An 8207-nucleotide genomic window follows, 5' to 3' on the forward strand; every position below is an offset into this window, starting at 1 on the left:
TTGAGGTAGGTGCTATTGTTTTCAAGTTCAGTGATTTGCCCAGATTCACAAAGCTAATAACCTAAGGTGAGATTTGAACTTGTGACTTCCTAATTCCAATATTAGAACTTTTATCTGTGATTAGAAAATAATTGCTCCTCCTTAACTTTTATAATCAGTTATGTCCATGGTGATCAAATAAAAAGCATATGCCATTCCTTGGAACTTCCCTGTGCAACAGGGAGTATTAGGTGGTGTAATAATAACCACACCAAACCTTTTCCCCCCAACCAATGAAGGAAATGAAAAAAAAATTTTTTTGGTTTGATTATATTCTTCATGGTTTTAAAATGTGAATGTCACCATCCACAACACCCCAACCAGGGCCATATAGGCCTATTCTTGTTATTAAAGAACCAAGATAAAAAAAGAGAAGACCAACACAAAGTGAGAGAGCTGAGATTCAAGTCTTTTGATAAACCTTGGGAATGTTGAGAGATATCATCATCCCCACCTACTGGGCATTCCTATTCATTATAGCAATTGTGTGTATCTCAATGAGTCATCTCCCAAGGACAGTCACTAAAGATAATTTAATCATATAAAAGGTAATAAAAATGGAAGCATTTACTTTCATGTAAGAAAAAGTCTAGACCACATTCCATTCTGTGTCTGAATCCAGCCCTTTTCAAAGATAGAAACATTTTCTGGGCAAAAGTCCTAGTCTTCACTAAATCCATTGCTGAGCCACTGAGCTTTGGGTCCCAAATTGTAAGGACTGGTACTGTTCACAGCTGTCTTGGTTCCTGGTTTAAACAAACAAACAAACAAACAAACAAACAAAGAAAAAGGAAGCAAGCAAGCGGAATGCATGCTATAAAATAATGGAACTTGGTTTTATCCACCCCAGTAAAGAGGATGCTGTGTCCCACATGATCTAAGCCTGGTGAATGGATGACCCAAGTCACAAGGAAATAATGCTTCTATTTTTATTACCTTTTATTTAATCTAATTAAATGCTTTTTAGAGCATATTCTTCAGAATAGTAACTCAGTAAGGAACACAAGAGTAAAAGAAATGGCTAGTGGATGGGAGCCAAGATATCCCCCAATATCCTTGAGAATGCTCAGGTGACCTTCAGGTGAGAATGGATCACAACCCACTTATGAATTTTCTCCCAGTGTCTTGCTCCTTTTATTCCTGGAACAGAATTTCTTGAGTTTCTCCATGGAGAAGTAGCTATTGCCTTTCTCTTAAAAAGCAAACATCTTGAGTGAGCAGAAGATGCCTGGGAGGGCTACCATTCTACTGGACTACCATTTGTTTCTTCTTTAGTCTCCTTGAAAGATTTCCTTCTGAGTGTGTGTCTCTAGGGAGGAGTGGGGAGGTAAAGGCAATGTGGAAAATGTATACACAACCAACTCAGTGAAAAAGGCAAATTGAAATGTCTTAGAACAGTGGTTCTCAACCTTTCTAATGCCATAACCCCACAATACAGTTCCTCATGATGCAGTGACCCCAAACCAAAAAATTATTTTGGTGGCTACTTCAAAACTAATTTTGCTACAGTTATGATCCAGAATGTAAATACCTGATATGCATTATGTATTCTCATTGCTCCAAATCAAACATAATTTAAACATAGTGATTAATGACAAAAATAATATTTAATTATATGTTGAGAAATATTAATCCAGCAGGAGGCAGCCTGAGTGCTGGGGCTGGAGTAAGCCCTGCCTGGGGAGGGGGTCCGCAGACACTGCCTTCTTCTTCCTGTCGTCTCCATCCAGCTTGAGCTGAGGCTTCACTTTGCTGGTGTTACTCGGCTCCGTTATCTGCTCCAGGACTCAGTTCTCTACCCCTCCTGAGCCAGCACCCAGTGCTCTCTCTGTGTCTCTGTTTGAGTCCGGTCTCCAGGCAACAGGGTAAATCCATCGCCCCTCATAGTGGGAGGGCTTCTGAGTAACTAATATTAGTACTAGGTACTAGGTAACTAATGTGTACAATGTGTACAATGTGCGGGCATCAGGGTCCCCAGTTCTTTCTGAGATCTTGCTGTAAAGTAGCGCGATTTCTCAGCGGCTAAAGCCATTGGAAATATGTATTTTCCAATGGCTTTAGGCAACCCCTGTGTTTTGGCCCTTCAACCCCCACAGGGGTCTTGACCCACAGGTTAAGAACCGCTGTCTTAGAACCATTCATCTTTCTAACAAATCCTGGTTATGCCTTATCTCCCATTAAATCCTATTTGACCAACATTTCTTAAAAGTCTATTCTGTCCAAAGCACTGTACTCGGGCCTGGGGAGTAAAAAGATAAAACAGAAATAGTTCTTGCCCTCAGGGAGTTTACATTCTATTGAAGATTATAAAGGTAAAGTCCATTTAAAACTTGCAGGGAAATACTATTTACATACAAGTTGTACCTGGAGACATTCATTTTGGGGGCTAGTGTTTCTTAGGATTTTATATTGCATTTTGAAAAGCAATATTATTCTAGAACTATAGACTTGTGGGGTAGCTAGATGGTAAAGGTGATAGAGAGTTAGTCCTCAAGTCAGGAAAACTCATCTTCCTGAGTTCAAATCTAACCTTAGATGTTACTAGTTGTGTGTCCCTGGGCAAGTCATTTATCCCTGTTTTGCCTCTCATCTATAAAATGAACTGGAAAAGGAAATAGCAAATCAGTGTAGTATCTTTGCCAAGAAAACCTCAAATGACATCATCAAGAGCCAGACATGACCGAAACAAATGGACAACAAAATAAAGACTCCCTGATATAGTGAAAAATATATAATGCATGTGGAGTCAGGAGACCAGACCTGGGTTTGAATATTAGCTGTGACAGTTATTGCTTTTTGATGGTGGGCATGATTCTGCCATACATTACCTGTGTGACTGGTCAAATCACTTAAATTTCTTGAAATTAAGTGTCCTCATTTGTCAAATGATGGGGTTGGCCAAATGGCCTTCTGTGGCCCCTTCTAGTTTTATATCTATGATCTATGAAATTACTTAACCCTCGGTATCCTCATCTGAAAATAGTGATAATGAACCCTGAAATAATTGTCTCATAGGATTGTTGTAGGTTTGTTGAAGTACTTAGTAAACATCAGTATGGCATTTTAACTCCAATATAAATGTGAACTCATTATACCATTTATATCTTGCTTTAGGGATACATGAAAAACATTAAACTAAAATACATAAATTACAGATCAATTGTTCACATTACAAAAGATTTCTTTGTTTTTCTAAAAAGATATATTGGGAGGGGGGGCCTTTAATGAATAACATCTCTTTGGCATTTTAAGCAATTTAATGAACCAGTAAGTTTTCAGGATTCCTCTACCATATAACCCAAGGTAGGATTATATCTTGTCTTTCATTTTCAGAACAGCACTTCAACTATCCCTGTGAGATAGGACCTGTTTCTTCAAAAGGCAGGGTGAGTGAAGTCAGGAAGACCTAGTTTCAAGTCTATCCTTTGATAAGTCATTTGACCTCTTAGTTAAAAGAGATCCAGTTATGAACAGTTGCCAGTTTCTAAATTGGAAGGAAACTACATTGATAAGTTTCCTACACTTGATGACAGAGACATGGACTAAAAAATAAATAGAGTAAATCAAGGACCAGAATAGTCATTGTATTATAAAATTACACAGCAACTTGGGGCCAGATCTGAAACTAGAATCCAAAGCCTTCTGACTCCCCCTGTCCACCAGAATATATTTAGTAACAAAAGGTTGTTTTTCTTCCCAACTCAAAAGCAATAACTTGAGATTTCATGGCATAAAACAAATATAGATTTAAAAAAATATTTTCCCAGCTAGGATTTCATTTTCTGCAGCTGTTGAAAAGAACCCCTCTGCAGATTTTAAAACTAAGCCATTTCCCAATAGCAAATTTCTATTGTTTTGCCTTACTACTGGCAAGTTTTAACAGTTACAGCTGTTGGAACAGTTTTAAAAAATCACATGTGGCTATGTATTTGGGGCTCAGCTGAGACCTAAACCCCCCAAGCTCCATGTTCAGAGGCAGAGTGAGAAAAGTTCTGGATGTGGAGTCAGGAACAAACTGGGTTCATATCTTGTCTCTCATATTTTCTAACTGTGTAACCATGGCCAAATCACTAAAGCTCCCTGAGCCTCAGATTCTTCATCTGTATAATGGAAATGATAATACATCTAGTTCCTGCTTTGAAGGGAAGTTATAAGGCTCAAAATATTAATGAGTGTAAAATGTTTTGCAAACCTTAAATCCTGGGAACAAGATGGATCTAGAATGTCCTTATCATGAAAGAGGTCCTAGTGTGAGAATTTTCCTCCACCAAAGCATAACAGAACTTGAAAAGGTCCAGGTCTCTGCCTGAGGCACACAGAGATTAAATAGCAATTATTAACTTTTAGGCCTTTTCACATTTGCAAAATTTTTACATATGTTGTCTCATCTGATCCTAGGAACAACCTGTGAGTCAAATGTTGTTATCCCCATTTTGTAGAAAAGGAAATTGAATCTGAATGCTATTAAGTTACTTGCCTAGGCTCACAGGGATAGTAAATATATGAGACAGGATTTAGTCTCAGTTTTTCTTGATTCCAAGTCATCTTGTCCAGTGTCACACAACTTTTAGGGGTCAAAAGCAATATTTGAATATTATTTCAAGATTCTGTTGATTATCCCATATTGAATATAAAATGCTATATGAATGAATGAATGAATGAATGAATGAATGAATGAATGAAAAATCATTCATTAAACCTGACACTGTTAAGCCCTGGAGATACAAATAAAAGTGGGCAAGGTAGTTCCTGCCCTCAAAGAGCTTATATTAAATATTCTAATAGAGGAAGAAAATATAAGGCAAGAGTAGTCATGAAAGAGTTTTTGGACAAGAAAGTAAAAATGAATGATAATTTGAATCATGGGGCCATTGATTGGTTGGTGAGTTATTATAATAAGTTGACAAGTATATATGTTTACTATATTCTAGGCACATTTATTTTCACCCTAATTTCTCAGCATAAAAATACAAATGAAAAGAGAAATGATCCCTTCCCTCAAAAAGTTTATATTCTAATTGGAGAAAACACAAAAGAGAAATGAAGAGAGGATAGGGGTAAGGTTTCTGATTGGGGCATGGTGGTGAAGTCTACAAAGTCAGAAAATATTTGACAGTAGAAGAACAAAGGGTGATCATCTTGGACCCTCCAACAAAGGGAGGAACTGGGAGGAACTCACTTCAGGGAGAAGGGGTTTATAGGGCTGGAGGGATATTCCTAGGTGAGAGTTTCTAATTTCTCTGTTCTGGTATCAGTCATCCTTTGACATGGTCAGCATTCAGAGTGTTTTTCTAAAGAAAGATCATAAAATTCAGAGCTGAAAGGGACTTTGTTGTCATTTGGTTGTGTCTGACTCTTTTCAACCCCTTTTGGGGTTTTCCTGGCAAAGATATTGGAGTAATTTTCCATTTCCTTCTCCAGAAGATGAAGGCAAACAAAGATTAAATGACTTGCCCAGGGTCACACAGCTAGTGAGTATCTGAGGCCACATTTGAACTCAGGTCATCCTGACTCCAGGCCCAATGCTCTATTCATTGAGCTACCTAAATGTCTAGAAATGACCTTAGGGATCATCTGGCTAATCCAACCTCTTCATATTACAGATGAGGAAACTGAGGCCTAGATATCAAGCAATTATTAAATGGGATATTTATGGGTTGGGAAGAATGTGAAAAATTGACTATCACTGAAATGATCTTATTTGATCTTTACTATCACCTGATGAGATAGGCACCACAGGCATTATCCCTATTTTACCATAGTGAAAACTGAAACTCATAGAGGTTATAAATGAGTTGCCAAGCATATGAAGTCCCTGTCAATAACACTTGAGGGCAGAACATTGGAGAGAGCCTGAGGTTGAATGTCTTGAAGAATTTTTTTTAACAGCTACAGGAAGATATTCTTGAAAGATTGCTTCCTCACCATTGAGAATCTCCCTTGCAAATGGCAGTTTCCAGAAACTTAAGCTTAAAAGGCAGAAGGAATATTTTAAAATTCTCTCCTTCCTTTGCAGCCCTCTCCCCCAGTTCACTTTTGCCCATTGCAATGTAGACCACTCTGGCATGAGCCTGGTAGGGCTTGTGATGTGTGTTGGAAGGTCAGGAGCAGAGGTCTTCCTGCTCTGTGTGGGCCTAGGGCTCCATCAGAGGGAAGGGGCCATTGTTGTTCTGTAGAGTCTACACTAAGGTGCCACTACAAAATGATTGTAGTGATTTTTGTCCATTTAGAATGTAGCAAAAACCTGGGGACTAAATGGAGACCTAAAACCATCTGACATTAATTCTCTCCAAAGTAGCCTCAGTGTTTGGTCTACATGTGCTTTCGAGCCATCATGTGAATGAACTGCCTAATTTTCCTTCTCTAAAATTCACCTGTGCTGGTGGCTTAATGGACCAAATAAATACCTTTGCTTTCCACCTTGACCTGGTTCTCCTTTTGGTCCCTTTCCTCCAGCCTAATAGGAAAACAGTTTTGAATAATATCCCACACTCTTCCATGTGCAGCTGAAAGTATGAGTTCGTGTTGTTTGAGGATAGGTTCCAGGCTCATGGAGACTGTATCCAAGAGATTTCCTTAGGGCCAGTGGGGGTAAAAGATATTGTAAGATCTATACAACGGGGAAAATATTTAAGATTACAAACACTGTCATTGTGTAAACAAATTCATCCATCAAGAGGCATTTATTATATGCCCACTAGGTACCAGATACCATGTATTGAGAATATAAAGGCAAAATTTTTTAAAAGTCATTCTCCTCAAGGAGCTTACATTCTATCAGAATACAATGCAATGTAGATAGCCTGTTTTGCATGGGATATTGATCTATTCATGAAAAGCTTTCTTTTTGAAATGAAGCATTCATCCACATAGATTGAGAATGAGGTATAGAAAGTGAAGGTAACTCACTTTGATTGGAGATGTTATTGCTAAAACTCCATTCACTAGAGTGACTGCTACATATTTCTTACTCGATGTCCTACAGCCATTTCAAATTAAGACATGTCCAAAATGGAACTTGTCATCCCTTCTCTCTGGACCTCCTTCTTCCCTCCCTTCAGACTTCCATATTTTTATTGAAGGTTCCACCAATCTTCCAATGACACAGGTTTGTGATCTCAGGCATCCTTAACTCTTCCTTTTCCATCATCTCCCATAACCAAGTTGCCAAGTCCTGTCACTTTTATCTCCAAAATATTACTGGCACCTAATTCTTTTCTCCATTGACACAACCACCACCTCACTTTAAACCCTTATCAATCAGCACACTGAACTACTGTAATAGCCTCTTTGATTGGTCTCCATGTTTCTAGTCTGTCTCTTCTCCTCTCCGTCTTTCACACAACCCTTCTCCCCCTTCTCATCCTCCTTCTTTCTCCTGCTCCCCTTCCTCCTCCTCCTTCTCTTCCTCCTGCTCCCCTTCCTCCTCCTCCTTCTCTTTCTCCTGCTCCCCTTCTCCTCTTTCTCTTCTTCCTGCTCCCCTTACTCGTAGTTCTCTTTCTTCTGCTCCTCTTTCTCCTCCTTCTCTTCTTCCTCCTCCTCTTTCTCCTTCCCAAGTATCAGTTACTAGTTGCCCTAGTCCTTCCATGGCAGAGAAGGTATAGAGTAAAGACAGAAGAGTTAGGAGGAATAGAAGGTTGACTGCTCATAATAATAACAATAACCATTCACATTTCTATGGCACTTTAAGGCTTACAAAGTGCTTTTCTCTCATCAGCCATGACAACAAGTGATAACAATTATTCTCAATCATTTATTATTATTTAATATATTTAATGAATATAATTACTCATTTTACATATGAGAAAACTGAGGCAAAGAAGTTGTGAATTACCCAAGTTCACAAAGCTAATAAGCATCAGAACCATGACTCAAACTCAGGTCTTATGAGTCTAAGACCACTGTTCTTCCCAGGATACCACACCATCTTTCCAATAGTCTAGGACAAATGAAGAAATGTCAAAACAATAGATTTGAGGTTTCTGGTTATAAAAGTAATTGGTTATTTTATATCATATGCAAGCAAAGGTTCTATAACATGTCAGAATCAAATTGCTGGACTATCAGTTTAGTTTGCTTAAAAGAGTAAAAATAACCAGACTGATGGTCTTGACATCAGGGATACCCCTTTCCACAGGTAGCTAACAGAGAAGGAAACAATTGAAGCT

Source organism: Monodelphis domestica, chromosome 4 (genome assembly GCF_027887165.1).
Source record: "Monodelphis domestica isolate mMonDom1 chromosome 4, mMonDom1.pri, whole genome shotgun sequence".
In the NCBI taxonomy this organism is placed as follows: domain Eukaryota; kingdom Metazoa; phylum Chordata; class Mammalia; order Didelphimorphia; family Didelphidae; genus Monodelphis; species Monodelphis domestica.